This window comes from Dromiciops gliroides, chromosome 3, assembly GCF_019393635.1.
Source record: "Dromiciops gliroides isolate mDroGli1 chromosome 3, mDroGli1.pri, whole genome shotgun sequence".
NCBI lineage: Eukaryota > Metazoa > Chordata > Mammalia > Microbiotheria > Microbiotheriidae > Dromiciops > Dromiciops gliroides.
In genome coordinates, this window is record NC_057863.1 from 452,482,919 (window position 1) to 452,502,929 (window position 20,011).

At 34.9% G+C, this 20,011-nt stretch overlaps 1 protein-coding gene across 3 annotated transcripts in view; it reads left to right on the forward strand.

Moving 5' to 3' along the window:
• FIGN (fidgetin, microtubule severing factor) overlaps positions 1-20,011 on the forward strand; it is a 190,779-nt gene that overhangs the window by 58,663 nt on the left and 112,105 nt on the right. The window contains exon 1 of one of the 3 annotated variants that reach the window (XM_043998117.1): positions 1,134-1,255. The exons of the other annotated variants lie outside the window; for them this stretch is intronic. The gene's annotated coding sequence lies outside the window, so the exon portion shown is untranslated. Of the gene's footprint in view, positions 1-1,133; positions 1,256-20,011 lie in introns of those variants that run through there. 3 annotated transcript variants of the gene reach the window in all.

The following is a 20,011-nucleotide window of genomic DNA, read 5'->3' on the forward strand; positions in this document are numbered from 1 at the left end:
TTGTGTCCAAAAAGAGAATATAACAATATTTTCAACTTTTGGAAAATTAGAACTAATTTAAGTATGGGCTATTTTCCCAGTGTAGATAACATGGTGTAGAGAAGATATAGTCGGGGGGAGGAGAATTGGTATGCTTCACCTTTACCCAACTAGGCCTAGTACTAATTATGCAGATTTAGCTCTTCAATTTTGCATCTACAAAACTAGTCTTCTGAAAATGTTTTCATGCATAGTGCTTTATGTTTCTTGATTCCCTTCTTTGCCCTGCTTCATTTCTTCCTGTTCTTTGGCAAAATATTGCTTAAATCTCCCACCATTTTCAGTGCTACAGATAATAAAAAGAAGACCCTTTGGAAGAACCTAGCATCTCTTGTGTGTATACTGATTGATATAGTAAAACTTACACACACGCACACACACACACACACATTCCAGATATTGCTATAATGTTGGTTGGTTGGTTAGTTGTTGTCTTTCATTCTCTCTCTCTCTCTTTTTTTTTTTTTTTAGTGAGGCAATTGGGGTTAAGTGACTTGCCCAGGGTCACACAGCTAGTAAGTGTTAAGTGTCTGAGGCCGGATTTGAACTCAGGTACTCCTGACTCCAGGGCCGGTGCTCTATCCACTGCGCCACCTAGCTGCCCCTGTCTTTCATTCTCAAAGAGGACCAAAATGACATCACTATGTTAGCGTTAAGTTACAGTGTGTCTGACTGGCTGATCAGGCCAATATGAGCTCAGAATGCTCTACCACAGGTCAGGCACAATTAGTCCATGTGAACTTTTGAGCTACTTCAATTCAGCTACAATGGAACTGCTTTTTAAATATACATAGCAGACCCTTAGTTACTTTGTGAAGCTGGAAAACATTCCAAAGATGCTGCCTTTGTTTACAATATTTTTGGAACTTCACAGAAATGTGGCACAGTAGAAAGAGTGCTGGATTTGGAGTCAGAGAAACTGTGTTCTAAAGCTGACCTTCCTTCTTACTAAGTTGTATCCTTAAGTAGGTGACAACCTCTCTTGAACCTCAGTTTCCTTACCTATAATATTTGGACTACATGACTCATAAGGTCTCTTTTTAATACTAATTCTATGATTCTACAGGTTGATAATGTTTTATGCTGACCATTATTGCGATCAGATCCTAGAGTATATACTCTTCATCAACCTCAAAAGGAAACCAAACTTTTAAGATGATATTTTATTTTTTTGAAGCCAACCAAATGTTAGTCACGTCAATTTCTGTTAAATGAGGTAAGTGATCAAGATGGGCAATATTACTTTTAGTCAACAACAAAATATCAAGACCCATTTACTCTGAGGATCATAAAATGACTTTAGTGAATCTGTATAGTTGAGTAAACTATTTTTCTAAGAATACTAGCAACACTTCCAACTTTTCCCTACCTTCTAGTGAGAATTGTTTGCTTACTACCCTTTGCATTACATGTCAATATATGGATTGGTTTCTCTTACTCATCAAAGCACCACTTTCAGATGATAGTACTTGAAGGATATTTTTAATAGCACTAGAAAGACTTCTCTACCATGCCACAGAAGGCCTTCTCCTAGAGCTGAGTACAAATTAATGAACATTATGACAATTATAGTGCTACTAGAAGTCCTCTACCTATGATCTATGTCAGGTACTTTGTCTAGGATACAGCTATCATGAATATAAGTAATTTGAAATTCATTTCCAATTACCTGGAGAAAATCATAAGACTTTTCTTCCTGAATACAGGCTAGCTACAAGTCAGCATTCCTTAGTTGCAAGAACAGGGGTACAAATCTATGAATTTCAAAGTAATTTGCTGAAGTGATTAGGGAGAAAAATTTTCACCAATTAAAAATGTCATAGCATCTATCACCCAATTGTTCAAAATCGTACAAATTGCTTTTGCACATTGTACAGATAATTTACTTTGGAATTTTGAAATAAAGATCTTTGGAGTTGTCGGGTCATGTTGAAGTAGTCCAAAATTGAAGAAATGGCTAGGTAACAATATCCTTGAATAATTTTGCAAATGCTTTTCTATAATGCTGATTTTGTTTATGACCAAATGTGCTTTTATAAACCAGAGTGGTGGCCACAAATTTGAAAAGAAACATTAACAAAACACTGCATATCCAGAGGGAAAGGACTGGGAATGGGGGGAGAAAGTGGTGAAGAGTCTTTAATCTATTTCATATTAGAAACTCAGGATATTTAGAATAGGGAAAAGATTGCAATTCTAGATTTCTGCCTTTTTTTAAAATCCTTCTGTCCTGAAGGAAGGTATATGATAGTTGCTTTCTTGAGAAAGCTTGTCATGTGGATGATGTATTATACTTATCTGGTATAGTTTGAGAGGCCCAAACTAGGACCAATGGACTTAAATTATATGGAGGTCAATTTTCTTTGAGTATGAGGAAGAATTTTCTAACAATTACAGATGTCCAAAAATAGATTGGTTAACCTTGTACTGTAGTGAGTTCCCCTCCTTGGTAGTGTTCAGAGGCTACATACTGATCATGAAATGACTGGAGAGCATGAAGTAAGGAATAGACATTTTAGAACTGGAGATTTCGGCTTATTTAATTTGATCTGGAAGGCTTGATTGGCTCCTTTGGTAATTTTATGAAGAATATGTACTATAATTCAGGTTTCTTATAATAATTCTTTTGAAAAAGATTAACTAGTACTTTCAGAGCAGGTAGGTGGCACAGTGGATAAAATGTCCAGCCTGGAGTAAGGAAGACTCATCTTCCTGAGTTCAAATCTGGCTTCAGACATTTAATAGATGTGTGACCCTGGAGAAGTCACTTAACCCTGTTTACCTCAGTTTCCTCATTTGTAAAATGAGCTGGAGGAGGAAATGGCAAACCACTTCAGCATCTTCACCAAGAAAATCTGAAATGGGGTCAGAAAGAGTTGGAAATGACTGAAGAATGATTTAACAGTACTTTCAGGTAAAAGAGAATATTTATTTTTAAAGGCTTTCTACTTGGTTTGATAGATTCAGATATAAATCAAGGAAAGAGAGAACAAATAGTTATCATGAAATAATGGAGCCTAGTAACCATTGAAATAATAATAAATACTGCTTGAATGAAATTGTTGGATTAGAAGAACTGGGTACTGAATTTTATCTTCCTGAGCTATAAAACTTATAAATTCCCATATACTTCACTGTGCTGTATACTTAATCATCATAAATGTGATTCTTACAAAGGAAACAACAATGGCAGAAACTATTGAATCATTCTATATTGGGTATAATTTTGAGAATGGTTGTATGGATAAAGGCTGCATATATTTGCAATCTATAGGCATATCTAGAGGTATTATTTAAATCTACAATAGAAGATAGGATTTGAGTGGGAAATCCATCAAAGTCTAGATTTCAAGGAAGAGGACATGCATTTGAATACTTTTCAGTGAAAATAGCAGAATAACTTCACCTACTATCTCATGCAATACTGAATGGAGAATGCTAGAACAACTGCTGTGAATAAAAAGGACTGAAATCAATCCAGGAAAATACTCCTTTCTTCAAAAGAAAATTTCCAACTAGCTTAGCCAGGAAAGACTGCTGTGAATAAGGAAGACACATGAGTTGGCTCACATTCCCAAGGATTTTTTCCTAGGAAGCTACAGTTTGGCCTTGTCTTAGAATGAGAGTGTGCCAAGTGGCCAAAACTGTGAGGACTAGAAGACCTATGCAAAGTAAATTTCTTACATAAGATAAATTATTTAATTTACGTTTCTATTTTAAATTTAGAATTGTTGTGTGGAGGGTTGATATTTTGTGAACAGGTTCTATTTGTGGAAGGCAAATTTTTATTTGATAAAATATGTTAAAAAATGTATTCTGTATAATTTTTTAAAGGTGGGATTTTTGGTGATAGTTTGTTAAATCCCAAATGCCTTGGCTTAAGCTATTTGGGGAATTCATTTTAGTTAGATAAGCATTTCTTCAGTACCTACTATAACATATCAGGGACAATGGGTTAGACACTTGGTAGGATTCAAGATGGACCTACATTGTACCAAATCCAGAGGATGTGTTCTAGAAATATAAAAAGACCTCTGAACTGAGAGTCAAGAGGCCCGGGTTTAAGTATAGCTCCATCATTGACTAGCTATATGACCCTGAGTTGGACATTTCACTGTGGGTCTTGGCTTTCTCATCTATAAAACATAGCATTAGTTTAAATGACATCTAGATCTCTTCCCACTCTAAGAGTCTTTACAACTGTACTAGCCCAATCTAGATGTAATGCTGGTATAGTATGATAGCAGTATATTTGTGTTTCAAGAGATAAAAAAAGTATAAAAATGAATTAATGGAGGAAATTCATTATGCCTTCCAAATTTACTAGTTTTAAAAGGTATCCCATAGAATCACAGAATGTTAGAGCCTATAAAAAAAAAAAACCTTAGAGATTCTCTGGTCCGAAGATCCTTGTTTATCACTTAAGGAACCCAAGTTTCAGAGAGCTTATTTAACTTGTCCCAAATCACAAAATTATTGGCAGAGAAGAGACCAGAATCTTGGCCTGGTTACAGTGTTCTTTCTACTATACCATACTGCCTCCCATAGGAAATATGATGAAAACCAAAGTATAGATGGAAGGGAATACTTAAAGGAAGCTCAAATGAGTCAAGCCACTGAGAAAGACAAATGGTTTAATTTGGTGCAGTTTAAAAAAAATAACCTGCCAACAATTAAAAACAAATTTTGAGATTAAAAGGAATGATATGTGACTAGTTTGTGAGAGTTAGTCCCTATTATTTCATTTACCAGTAAGTGGAGAAAGCTAAAAACAAGTGATTGTGAGTAAAAAGTAGACTATATATTATTTTTATTAACATACTGTATGCATTTAGACATATGTGCGTGAGAGAAAAAGAGAGAGAAAGAGAGAGAAGGCTGTTCATAAAGGCCTTTTCAATTGACTTCAAGCTATGCCAGGCATCATACTAGAATCAGGTAACCTAAATTAATGTCACCTAAGAGTGAGAAAAGAAAGCCAGAGTGCAGAAGGAAGCAGTAGAAATATATTGTGTCATTTAAAATCTAAATTGTGGGTTCTAATCTGCCCTACCCCAGTCTTGGGGGGAAGCTGGCTAAAATCACTGATAAATTCAGAAAGAGTTTAGGCTTTTAAAGATTTATTAAAATATATATTATAAGTTAGTGAAGAGAGAGAGATTGAGAACAGATTCCTTATAGCATGGAGATCCTAGCTCAGATATAATTTGGTATAGCCAGAGAGAAAGAAATCAATTTCCTTTCTTGGAAGCCCACATGAAAATCTCTCACCACCAAGAGAATGTCCAAATGATTAAGAGGGCCCCCTCCCTGTTCTCCATTTGCTGCCATGCTCATTCCTCCTCACCAAAAAGAGAGTTCTTCTATGTGGGAGCATCCACTTTCTAGTTCCCCTATCCCTCCCCCAAAGGGCAGGTCCTTCAAGCTGGTTGGTTGGGAGTGGTCTCTTACTGATGTCAGTGGTATACCAACATCCCTCACAGCCAGCCAGGTGTGGTCTCCATCCAATCATCCTGAAGTAGGAACTTAGTTTCTCATTCTCATCAAGTTCAAACAATATTAAATCAATTAGGTGGGGCCCCTGGGCATCTGCCAAATTCCATTGTTTTATCACAATACTTTTAAAAATAGTAATTCCTCAAATCAGCAGGATATGATCGCATGCATTTCTGAGTATTTAAGAATCAATAGCTGTTATCCTTGAAGGAATCTAGGTAGCTCAGTGGGTAGAGCACTAGATGTCAAGTTAGGAAGATCTGGATTCAAATACAGCCTCAGACACTTACTAGCTATGAGACCTTGGGCAAGCCATTTAACCTCTGTTTGCCTTAATCCATTAGAGAAGGAAATGGCAAATCACTTCAGTATCTTTGCCAAGAAATCCCCCGGACTATATTGGCATGCTATGATCCATGGGGTCACAAAAAGTAAGACACAACTGAATGACTGCACAACAACAAACATCATTAGAAACAAAAACTATAATTTTTGATAACCTGTGGATGTTATAGGAATTTTTGAAAGATACAAAAATGGTAGACATATCCTTTTTTTTTGCAGGGCAATGAGGGTTAAGTGACTTGCCCACAGTCATACAGCTACTAAGTTTCAAGTGTCTGAAGTTGGATTTGAACCCAGGTTCTCCTGAATCCAGGGCTGGTGTTCTATCTGCTGTGCCACCTTGTGGCCCCAATATTCATTTTTAAAAAGGGATAAAGAATAACTTTGACAATTATAAACCATAGCATTTAAAACAATCAATTAATTTTCAATAATCACATAATGTGTTAGGTAACAACTCATATAGTTGTATGAAAAACAACTCAATCCAGATCAATTCAATTTCCTTCTGTGTCAGAATGACAGGCCATGTAAATAGAGAGGAGCAATAATATATTAATCTGGATTGTAGTAAGGCTTTTTATTTTGTTTCAAATGGCATTCTCATTAACAAACTAGGAAGACATAATTTACACTAAACTATTGTTGATGGCATGAGGGTGACATGCATTGGGTGGTTAATCATTGGTTAAGTGTATCCTAGGAGAATGTCAAGTGGTATTCCCCACTCTTACCCCCATGGGTCAAGTGTGTAACTAGTATTTTCAAATGTCTTTTCATGAACTGAGTAAGGGAACAAAGAGTATATATTCACTAAGTGTTTACATGATACAGCATTAGTTCAATTATTTAATACCTTGGAAAGTAGAAATAGCATTGAAAATAACAATCAAATTCAAGAGATATTCTTTCAAAAAATTGAACAAAAGGATAAGTTCAAGAAAATGTTGTACATGTATGGACAACAACATGACCTAGTGAGGAGTGCAAGGCACATGTAGAAAAATAGGTTGTATATGAAATGCTGTGTCAAATGTACTAGGGGGAAGAAGAGCATCATGACATGGTCCTTAACCTTATGGAAGCTATCTCTAAAGGAGTCAATGACACAAAGAGATACAAAACCAAAATGAAATGCTTTCATTTTGAAGGAGTGCCACATTAAAGAATGAACAAATGGGTCACAGGCTTTGAAAGGAGTGAGGAAGTTGAATTTTCAGAGAGGAGCCAAAGCAAATGGTAGGATTGATCAAATAGATTAATTTCACTAGATTTCATCCTATGGAAAGTGGTAAATAATTGCATTAATGTGCTAGGATTTTGAAGAGGGAGTTATTGGGAAGAGGGGGAAATAGTTGAAGTTATTAGTCTCATATATTTACTAAACAGTACTTGGATATTCCAGATTCATAGAGGGCAACAAAAGTATGAAAATGGCTTTTGAGGAAACTTACACCAATACCTGTATATAAAAATACTAAAAGTATGGTAGAGATGGAGGCAGAGAGATAAAATAGACTGTTTTTGTATCCCAGGAGTGATGAAGTTAGGCTCTACACTAGTAAAGGGGACAGCAATACGACATCCTTATGAATGAATTTGGCAATGGGAAGAAGGTAGAAAATCTGAGATGTTGTAGAGGAAAACAACAATACTTAGTAATGAATTGAAACAATTTTAGGTGTGAATGAAAAAATAAAGTTAACAGTTATACTCCTATAGCACTTTAAGATTTAAAAGTATGTTTAACATATTCATTTGATCTTCTCAATGCTCTTACATTATGGCATCATTGCAAATATTGTTATCATGTTGGAGATGAAGTGACTAAGGATTGGAAAAATTAAATTACTTCCTGAGGCTACTTTTTCCAATGATGTGATTTATATGTGTAAATCATAGCCTTTTCATTTTACTGAAAATTCTGAGTAAGATAAAGAGAATCAATAGGAGTGAGTTCACCAATTTTCTATCTTCTATACTCTTACCTTCCGCAGTTCAGCTCATTGGACTTTAGCACATTAAGCACATTTTGTTTTTAATGGACCTCCTCCTCACCTTAGATACCATGGTCAACTCTTAACTCTGTCTCCTTCAGCACCCTGGACAGATGCCAAACCTTCCCCTTGGGTATTCTTACCTTACCCTTTTTATCTATTGCCTAACTCTTAACTCTGGATCATCTTTACTGTCCACTTTCACTTCTCTTGGATCATGACAAGGGACAGGAATGCAATCAGTACAGGTCTGGAAAAAGCTTGTTGAAATAGCAGACAACTTTTAAACACCCTTTTCCACCAAGTAGTACTAATTACTAGCAATGCTCTACTCATACTTTCTGGACAAAATAACCAATTAGCTTTGGGAATATATAATGAATTTTCAAGTAAAAATTTCTGTCAAGAACTATATGCTCCTAAAGTAGTTCTAGTCAAGATGGAGTGGATCACTAATTTGCAGTCACCAACTCTTATTCATTTCTTACCTTCCAAACATGTCCCTTTGCCCCATAGCTGTTAACGATTTTGGACACTCTCCTTTAGATTCCAGTTGTTTTTCTTAAGTAGGTGGCCTCATCTATTTTAAGGGAAAGGAAAAAAAGAACATTTTATGGGAAGTCCATTATGTAACTCCATCTTCACATAAGCATGCCACTGTCCTTTACCTCTATTCTCTTGTCCTTCCTTCTATTCTCCGAGAAAGAGAAATTTTAAACTACACCTTTACCTGTCCTCTTGGACACATTCCTTGCCACAACCTCCAAGATCTAGCTCTTACAACTCAAATAATACAACCTCAGAACTGGAAGAGACCTTAAAGAACATATAGTTGATTTCAAAAAGGGCTTTCATGTGAAACTGTTATCTCACAAAGATATCTCCTCCAGTCATGGCCTGTTCTAATAAAACTTCTTCCTTAATATTTAGTTTGTATCTTTTCCCTTTTGACTTCTATCCTCCCCCTCTGAATCTATATACAATAATTTCAGCCCCTGTTCTACATGCCAACCCTTTAAATAGTTTAGATAACTATTAAGGCTCATTTAAGTTTTTTCTTCTCTAGGCAAAGTGTCCCTAGTTCCTTTAACTGTTCCTCTCACATGCTTTCAGATTCTCTCATTTTGGTTACATTCTTCCAGATATTTTCTTCCTTGTGACTGTCACCTTTTAGGTATCACCCCCCAAAAAATCCCCTACACACAATATTCTTGACGTTGTTTGCTCCCATTTTAAGCACACTGGGATTATTACCTCTCTTGTTTTTAATATTTTGTTTCTCTTGATGGAGCCAAAGATTTCACTGCTTAATTTAAAAACCATATCACATGGCTAACTCTTTTTTTGTTTTGTTTTGGGTTTTTTTGTGAGGCAATTGGGGCTAAGTGACTTGCCCAGGGTCACACAGCTAGTAAGTGTCCAGTGTCTGAGGCCATATTTGAACTCAGGTCCTCCTGAATACAGGGCCAGTGCTCTATCTACTGTGCCACCTAGCTGCCCCTACATGGCTAACTTAAATGTTACAGGTTAAGTATTTTTTTCCCCTTATGTAGTATATGTAATGACATCTTGTATTTATGCATTTAACTCTTTGAAGCCAAATACACTATTCAGTATTCTATGTGGGTATTTATTAAATTTCATCATCCTAGATATAGATGATTATTCTAATGGATCAAGTTCTTTGGGGATCCTGTTTCTATTATTTAGTATATTAGTTTATCTTCCTCAGCCTGACAATATGTGGAAATGTGATACCAGGCACTGTGCCGAGTGCTTAATAAAGATTCCCTCATTGGATCCTCACAACAATTCTGTGGGGTTATTATGGCCCCCATTTTACAGCTGAGGAAAGTGAAACCAACAGAGTTTGCCCAGGGTCATACAGCTAGGAAGATTCTAAGGCTAAATTTGAACTCATATCTTCCTCACAAATTGGAACACTTTGTCATCTCTCTGTCCAAAAAAAAAAAAATAGCCATTTTGAATAGCACAATGTGAAATACAATTCCTTGTAACATACCACTAGAAACTTCTTTCCAAGTTAACTTCCATCCATTCATTTCTATCCTCTGATACAGTCATTTAATGGCTAGCTAATTCACTTAATTATAACCAGCTAACCTTTATTTATCTTATCTACAAAGCTATCATGGAATGCTTTCCCAAATATCTGTTTAAATAAAAAATATTCTCTCTCTATTGACCTCATCTAAAAAGTCATCTCAAAAGCCATTTAGGAAAAGACCAAAACAAAAACAAAAAACCCAACCTAGGAGATGAGATTAGGCTGGCAGGATTAAGAAGTGAACCCATTTTAAATTCTAGTGATCACTGCTTCTTTTGCTAAGATTTCTCAAGCTATTATTTTAAAGATTAATTATAAAATAGCCCCAGGAACTCACACTGGTAGGTGATCGGCCTTTAGTACTAGCAATCTACCTTTCTACCCTTCTTGAAAATTGTGACATTTGCCTTTTAGCAGTGCTTTGGCAGCCTTCTCATTTCTTTATGATTCCACAAAGTTATATGATTTCTTGATCACACCTGCAAGTTCTTTGAGTACCCTGGGGTGTGATTCACTCCAACCAGGTGATTTAAATTAATTTAGATTATCTAAATGCTCTCTTATTATACCATCTCTCTAAGGATTTAATTTCATTTTAACTATGTTTCTTCTATGTTTTGCAGTTTGATCATTATTGTTTGTAGAGAAAGCTGGACCAAAATAGAAGTTAAGTAGTTTTGCTTATCTTATTTTCTATTCACTTAAGATTACCAAGTCCAAATAATAGTCTCTTGGTAAAAACAGTTAATTGCATATCAAGAGGACCTGCATTTAAAGCCTGCCTCTAAGGCTTATCAGGTGTGGGACCCCTGGGAGTCACTGAACCACTGAGAGCCTCAGTTTCCTCATTTGTGAAATGAAAATCACAATACTTTCATTGTCTACCCTGACAAGGTTATGGTAATAAAAGTTCCCTGTATGCCATCAAGTGATATTTACATGTGAATTATAATGATAACATCACAAAAAGATACTTTCTTTATTACGTTGAGGGTGTTTTTACAGTCTTTATTTTATTCTAGACTTTAGCATTACTGACACTAATCTTATAGGATTATGTGATTCTTTGCATTTCTTTTGTGTCCCATCTGTCATCTTTCATATGTAATTTTTTTCTTACCTCAAAGCAATTAGTTTGTTCTCTATGTTCTCTCTACCAAGTCAGACTCTTAAGAAGCCTTTCCCACTTTTCCTTTTTACACTCATTTGTTATTTCATTGTTAGAGTTCTCCTTTCAGAAACTTCCATATCTCTTGAGCCACCTTATTTTTTACACTAGTACCTAGGAACTATCTAATCACTATCTTTTCTCTCAGTTTTTAAAAATCTATTTTCCTAAAGTCTAGGGTATAGCTCTTTTCTCAGTGTTCCTTTATTCGGTTATTATGGACTTTGCTATTACCTGGTTACTTTTTCACAGGATTTTTATTGCTTTTTCTTCACTGACCAATTGTTCTGTGTTAAATCCAAAATAGTACTTCCTCTTCATTGCTTTTCTAGATTTCTGAGAGAAATTCTTGACTAGCTTTATCAACTATCATCAAATTTCACTCAGAAGTGATCTCTGAAGGTATCTCAGCTGGAATCCCTTCCTATATCATGAACAAGATGACTGGAGATTTCCCTTTTAGCTCTAGATCTATGATCTTATGATCCTCAACAAGTGGTTATCTAGCCTCTTCCTTAAAATCTTTTAGGAGGGTAAACCTACTTACTGTCTTCTAAGGCTATCCTTTCTAGTTTTGGCCAGTTGTAACTATAAGGATTTTTTTTTTTCTCATGTCAAACTAATAATTGAACCTGTCTCTCTTCACTTTCACCCATTGGTCCTGTTTTGACCTGTGGTTTCAAGGTGCGAGATCACAACAGCAACAACAATAATGACAACAGAGGCAGCTAGGTGGCTCAATGGATAGAGCAACAGCCCTAGATTCAGGAGGACCTGAGTTCAAATCCGGCCTCAGACACTTGACACTTACTGGCTGTGTGCTGGGCAAGTCCCTTAACTCCAATTGCCTCACCCCCCCCCCAAAAAAAAAACCCGAAACAATGATAACAGCTAACATTTAAATAATATTTTAAGGTTTACAAAGTGCTATTCATATTTTTTTCCTGATAAAAGTATTTTTTTCAGTTACATGTAAAAATAGTTCTCAACATTTGTTTATGTCTATTCAGAATTTTTACTCATAAAATTAATAAGAAGTAAGTTCTATTATCCCTTTATTTCAGATGAGGAAAGTGAGACAAAAGGTTGAGTGACTTGTGCAGGGTCACATAGTCAATAAATATCTAAAACCAGATTAGAACTCAGCTTTTCCTAACTCTAGGTCTACCATTGAGCTATCTACCTGCCTCTTAATTATTTAATTCCTTAATTAGCTTAATCTCTCTTCTACAGGATAACCTATCAAAATTCTTGAAGCCCTATCTTACCAACTCTGTCACTTTTTAGCCTGGGCAAGTCCCTTTTCCTTTTTGAGCCCTGCTTCCTAATCTATAAAATGAGGGAGTTGAATTAGGTGGATTTGAAGGTCATAATGAGGTCTGTTTCTATGATCCATTGCCCAATCAACAGATTAAACATCCCCACTTCTTTCCATTGATTGTTCAGTGCTATGTTTCCTAATGCCCTCACCATCTTGGTCACTCCCCTCTAGATATGCTCCAGATTGTCAGTATTCTTCCTGAATCATGGTGCCAAGAATGGAATACAAGAATACAGATACCAGAGCAGAGAACATCAGGACTATCTCCTCTTTCAAGGTTATGCTGCTCTCTTAATGCAACCTGAGGTCCCATTAGCTTTTGTTGTAGTTTCAATATCACATTATTCACTGATATTGGCTTTGGAATCCCTTAAAACCCACAGATATTTTCTCAGATGATCTGATCTCTAGACAAGGAATAGCTTATTCTATATTTGTGAAACTTCAGGTTTTTTCTTTTAACCTAAGATTAAGATATTGCATTTAAACCCATTACATTTCTTCATCTTAAATTTGGCCCATTGTTTTAGATTATTGATCTTTTATGACAGGGCAGCTGGGTAGAAAAGTGGTAGAACACTGGACTTTGAGTCACAAAGATAGGAGGTCAAATCCAACCTCAGAAACTTACTAGTTGTGTGATCCTGGGCAAACCTTTCAACCTCAGTCTGCCTCAATTTCTTCATCTATAACAAAACTTCTTATACTGTGGGTCACAACCCCATGTGAGGTCATTTAACTGAATGTGGAAGTCATGAAAAATTTGGCAGTAAATATTTGATTTATATACCTATTTTACATAACTATATACCTGGAGTTGCATAAAAATTTCTAAGGCAAAAATGGATTACAATCAGAGAAATATTCTGGAAAGCATTTTGTTTTGTTTTTAAATCCCCATTTGTTTCTCTTCTAATTTTAGGTATATTGGTCTAGTTTGTAAATATATATGTACACACATATACATATATATGTGTATATATATATGTATATGTATATGTATATATGTGTGTGTTTGTGTATTTTCATTTTATATAGTCGTAATTGTCCACTGTATCCTCTGTGATCCTCTTTATCTCTACTTGGTCATGAATTCTTCCCCTATTCTTAGTTGTGAAAGGTATTTCCTTTCTTATTCCACTAATTTTATATACTTTGTGTATTTATTTCTAGCTTATATTAATATTTGTCAAGGAATATTGGTGGTTGTTTTTTTTCCTACCAGACTACTTTCAAGTTTTCGCAGGAATTTTTTTTTTCTCAATTAATGAGTCCTTACCCCAGTATTTGAGGTCTTTGGTTTATTGAATATTCTGTTACTATATTTCTCTACTTTTTTATATTGTGTTACTAGTCTGTTTCATTGATGGACCTCTATTTCTTAACCAGTACCAATTAAGCTTAATGAGTACTGATTTTTTGTTTGAGATCTGGCACTGCTAGGCCTCCTTTCCACTTTTGTCCTCATTATTTCCCTCAAAATCTTTGACCTTTTCTTCTCCAGATCAATTTCATAATTATTTTTTCTAGTCTTATAAAGTAATCCTTTTGGTAAATTTATTAATATGCCACTAGGTAAATAAATTAATTTAGGTAGAGCTGTTTTTATTATATTTTCATGACTCAGCCATGAACAATTAACATTTTTGAATTATGTTGGTCTATATTTCCATAAAGAACATTTTGTAGTTTTATTCTTATAATTCTTATGAGTATGTTGGTTGATAAATTCCAGAATATTTTAAATACCCTGTAATTATTTTAAAGGATATTTTTATCTCTCCTTACTGAATTTTATTGGTAATATTTAGAAATGGTTTTTATTAACATAGGTTATTTCATATCCTGCCTATAACTTTGCTGAATTTTAATTATTTCAATTAAATTTAGTTGCCTCTTTAAGATTCTCTAGATAGATCATAATATCATCTGTAAAAAGTCATAGTTTCATTTCCACTTTGCCCATGTTGTCCTTTTATTTCTTTTTTCCTATTGTGTTGCTACAGCTAGTATTTCTTGAATAATATCAAATAACAGTGATGAAGATGAACATCCTTGCTTTATCCCTGCTCTTATTTAAAGTCTTTTAGCTTTCTCCACAGCATATAATGTTTGCTCTAGGTAATAGACAGATACTATGTATCCTATTAAGAAAATTCCATTTTTCCTCGGGTTTTCATTTAAAAAAATATAGTAGTATGTAAAAAGCATTTTTGAATATTTATTGATATAACCATGGTGGGATTTGTTTGTTTGTTTGGGGGGGTTTGGGTATTTTTTGCTAGTAAGATAGTCTGTTGTATTTATGACTTTCCTTACATTGAGCTAGTTCTACATTCCAGGTAAAAGTCCAACTTGGTCATAGTACATGATATTTATAATAAGTTGTAGTCCCTTTGTTTTATTTCATTTAATATTGTTTCATATTCATTAGGAATATTGGTTTATATTTTCCCTTCCCTGCTTTAATAACATCTTTATCAATAACATCTTTTTATCATATAAATTTTTTATCTTTTTTCTTATATTTGCAAATAATTCCTTTAATATTAGAATTATTCTGTGAATATTTTATATAAGGCACTTGTATTCTAGTTCTTTTTTAATTCTTTGAAAGCTTATTCCTTGTTCAATTTCTTTTTCTGAAACTGAGTTATTGAATTTGTCTATTTCTTATTCTGTTAAAATATTTTGTAATTTTGTAAATACCCAACCATTTCATCTGCATTGTCAGTTTTGAAGTTTAATTACTCAAAAAAGTTTCTGATCATTTTCTTTACTTCTTTAAAGGATGGGAATTATTTTCTATTTTTGATGCAAATAATTTTTTTAGCATCTAGGTTTATTAATCAGTAAAAGGATTTTTGCTTCCAAAATTATTCATCTCTTTTTTAGATTTTTTTCAATTTCTAATTTGATGTTTAGTTTTTTGTTTGTTTTTCTTCTAGTTATTTTTTTAAGTTGAATGCCTAATTTGTTTAATTGTACTCTCCAGGTTGTTGATGAAAGTACTTAAAAATTTTCGCCACCAATGACAATCTTAACACCACCCTATAAGTTTTGGTATATTAACTCATTTTTGTAATTTTCTTTGATGACATTTTCTATTGGCTATATGAGTTCTTCTTTATCCTACCAATTATTAATTTGAGATCATTTAGTCTCCTAATGTTAATCTTTTCCTCAAAAATATGTGTTGATTATTGTTATTGTCAATATGTTTAATATGTTTAATATTTTTGCTTTTCTGAATTTGCTTGTGAGCTTTTTATGTTCAAATGCATGGTCAATTTTTGTAAAGCTGCCATGCTGAGGGGAGAAATACACACGCTCTATCTATCTATCTATCTATCTATCTATCTATCTATCTATCTATCTATCTATCTATCTATCTATCTATATTTCCTTTCTGTTTATATTCAATAATCACTGTAATCCTATCATATCTAAATTTTCTAAAATTCTTTCAAATATTTAATTACTTCTTTATCTTCTTGTTGGATTTTCCTAGGTTTGAGATAGGTGCCTTGAGGCTTCAGGTTATTATAGTTTTGTTGTCTATTTCTTTGTGAATTTTGCATAACTTTTTCTACAACTATTTAGGTGCCATGCCATTTGGTTACTATTTATTAAGTATTGATATTAATTTACTTTCTTTGGTGCCTTCCTTTTTATCACTTTTAACCATATCTGTTTTTACTTTTTCCTGCTCTAGGATCCCACTTTGATTTTTTGTTATTCTCCTGAAACACAATAGATTTTGCTACATTACCTTATTTTAACTAGGTGTGAATCATTGTGTTTCAAATGTTTCTTGTAACCAATATGTTTTTGAATTCTACCCAATTCATTTTGCTACCATCTCCTGTTTTCTTGACTCATTGTGTTGTTAACCATGTATTTTCCTTCATTCTATTCTCTTGAACTTTTTTCCCATTTTACCCCCTCCTTTCCCCCTTTACAAAGAGTAGTAGTGTATTTAACACTCATGATATATCATGAAAACAATATGTTTCCACTCCACTGCCGCTTTTCTTTTCTCCTCAATCAACTGATCATAGTTGTGTGGTTTTTTTTGGTGAGGTAATTGGCATTATGTGACTTGCCCAGGGTCACACAGCTAGTAAATTGTCAAGTATAGGAGGTCGGATTTGAACTCAGGTCCTCCTGACTCCAGGGCTGGAGCTGTATCCACTGCGCCACCTTGCTGCACCCAATTATAGATTTTTACTCCTTCCTTTTAATTTCTCCTTTTCAATCTCTCCTCGTTTGTTTTGCATATGACTGTTTCCTCATTGATGATAACCTCCCTATCTTCTCTTTTTCTCTGTTTCAGCCCATTTTAAAAAATGTAGTGTATTTCTATATGAAACTCTGTCTATGTATATGTATATCTCTGTCCCTGTCTCTCTATCTCTGTCTTACTTTCTCACTCTCATGTGTGTGTGTGTGTGTGTGTGTGTGTGTGAGGCTATTTTATCTAGTTCAGATGTGAGTGAAGTTCACATGAAATTTTTTTCCTCCATCTCTTCCTCTGTACATATTTTTTTTTCTTCTTTTGTATCTCTATTAAATTAGATGGTAGGTTCCTTATCCCCCTTCTTTCTTCTCTACTGTATTACACTTTTCATCCTTTCTCTTCTCTAAAAACTACCAATACAGAACAAAACTACCCCAAAGGCATGTGTACTTTATTTAACTGCTTCTTTAAGTTTTTGAGACATTAGCATTCTGAAAAGACATTTGTTTCTTCATTGCCTATTAGAATGTGGGTACTTTGTTTTTTTAGCCCCTTCCAAAGCTTACATGTATTTACAATAATAGTTTATTCTTGACTTCTGTATTTCCATTTCAAATTTCCTGCTCAGCTCTGGTATTTTCATTAGGAGTATTTAAAAGTCCTCTTTTCTATTAAAGGTCATTTTTCCTCTGTGATATTATGAATACTTGTGAAGGGGATGTTATTCTTGGTTATGAGCCTTTATATTTGCCTTTCAAAATATTGTATTTCAAGATCTACTTGACTTTATGAGGATAGCTGCATAATCAAAAATAATCCTCACTAGTTCCCATGGTACTTCTTGAACTCTTGTGTGTGTGTGTGTTGGGGGTCTTATAGAACTTTTTCTATGGGCTTCCATGTTCTGAGAGTTTACATTTTGGGGTTTCTTTCTATAAATGACCAGTGAGGGTTTTTTTTTTCTATTTTTAATTCCTGGTTCAAATAGATTTCTCTCTCTCTCTCTCTCTCTCTCTCTCTCTCTCTCTCTCTCTCTCTCTCTCTCTCTCTCTCCCTCATTGTTCTTTAAATATGGTGTCCATATTCCTTTCTTTTTGGTCCTATTTTTCAGGTAGTCCAATGATTCTAAGATGATCTCTTCTTGACATATCTTTATGTTTACATTTGTAATGTTATATGCTTTCCGTTTTCTTCTATTTTTTTCAATTTTTAAACTTCACTTAGATTTTATTTTTGTCTCATAGAATAATTGCTTTCTGCTTGGTCTTTTCTAATTTTCAGGGAGTCCAATCATGTAAAGTTTGTTAATGCTCTTCTAAGCTATTAATTCCTTCCATTTTTACATCTCTAGATATCATTTTATTTTAACATTACATTTTATATTTCTTGTTTCAATTCTTTCCAGTATTCTTATAATCCTTGTGGCCAGGTCATTCTTTGCATTGAGGCATGTTAAGTTACTCTTCTGGGCTCATCTCTTGGGCTTCTCAGTCTATAATATTTCTTCATTATGTTTATGAACTTCTTCTCTTTGCTTATAGCTAGCCTCAGTTTCACATTTGGGCCACTGTTGTTGAACTGAACTCTTATCCCTCCTCTCCTCTTAAATGGGATGGGCAGGCCCTGCCTCATCCTAGATGTGCTGATTAAGACTAAGGACCTTTCCTTCTGCAAAAATTCCTGGGCTTTTTGCTCAGCCTTCTGCTGGTTTAACCAAAGTTTGGGCCTTGACTCCTGTATATCCTTTTTCTTTCACTGTCCCAAAATTAAAGATGGCTCTAATCCTTCCTGTAAACCTGATGGGGCCCAAGAAGATATCTTCTAATGTGCTATATCAAGCCTCTTGCTTGATCCCAGGTCCACAGATTCACAGGTCCTTTCCTCGATCTTTTATTTGTCTGCTGTGGCTCAGACATGGGTTACCTAGACTCTGGCCTGCCCTTGTCTCTATTACTTTGGTTCTGTAGTAGGCTACTGGGGCTCTGTGATGGTCACAGGGTGTTGCAGTGCTGGTATTTCCTCCTGCTATGGCTTGGGTGTGAGCTAACTAAATGTTAGGCTGCCTGGGATATGGTCTGTTACTGTATCCTTCTATGACTCTGTCAGTCTGCCTTTGGGTACTTCTCTGGTATTGTCTTCTGCTGTGGCTCTATTGCTACCTATTTGAGCAGTGTTTATAGTCCCATCTTCTGTGATGACTCTGGGCTACCTGTACTCTGTGTTCTCTGCCTATCATATATTGACTCCTCTTTTTGGCATTTATATCTCTAAACTACCTGCCACCTCTTCACTTTTTCAGTATTCTTATACATTACTCCCATCCCTGCACTCTGTGATCCAGCCATAATAATCTACCTACTCTTACACACACACACACACACACACACACACACACACACACACACACACACACACACACACACACACAAAACTCAATGTTTGACCTTTGTGCTATCCATCTCCCAGAATGTACACCTTCCTCACATGTACCTCTTGCAAACTATGGCTACATTTAAGGCTCAGTTCAAGCATCATATTTTATATAAAACTGGCTCCCTCCCAAAACCATATTGCTTTAATACAGCCACACGCACACAAACAAGCTATCTTCCCTATTAGAATATAAGCTCTTTGAGGACTGGGCTTATTTCACTTTTGTCTTTGAATCGCCAACACTTAGCACAGTACCTGACAGTAAAAGATTAACAAATAAATGTCACACATGTCTTGAAATGGTATAATCAATAATGTTCCTGGGCACCCATATCAATTTCTTTAACACTCCCTCTTTACTTCCTCATTAGAATTGATCCTGTTACTGTCATCAGAATTTTATTTTGGGGAGTTTTTACCCTTCTTGGGTATACTTCCTCTGTAGAATTTCAAGCCATGAGATTTTACTTATTTTTTTTTACTCTGAGCCCTATGAAACCTGTTCTCCCCAAATATAGGGTGTATGTCAGAATTGCTGGCTTTTTTGGGGAGAATGTATTTTCCTGTGAATTATTGATCCTCCCTACTAGTATTTTCTTTACTAGGTTAAGGGAATTGCTCACTATTGCTTCTGTTTTGGGCATATATGTGTGTGTACATATATGTATGTGTATATATGTGTGTGTATGCATACACACACACACACACACAAAGTCCCCCCCCCTTTTTTAAATAAAATCCCTCTTTCACAGAAGTTTAAGAAAATAGTCCAGTCAGCATGCTTTGCTTTGGTTAATAGTCTCATGTATTGACTCATATTAGCTCTTGAATTTTGAATTTTGCTAAATATCTGGAGAGTTGAATTCCATTGGTATTGCCGTATCTCACCTCCATTCTCATTGTA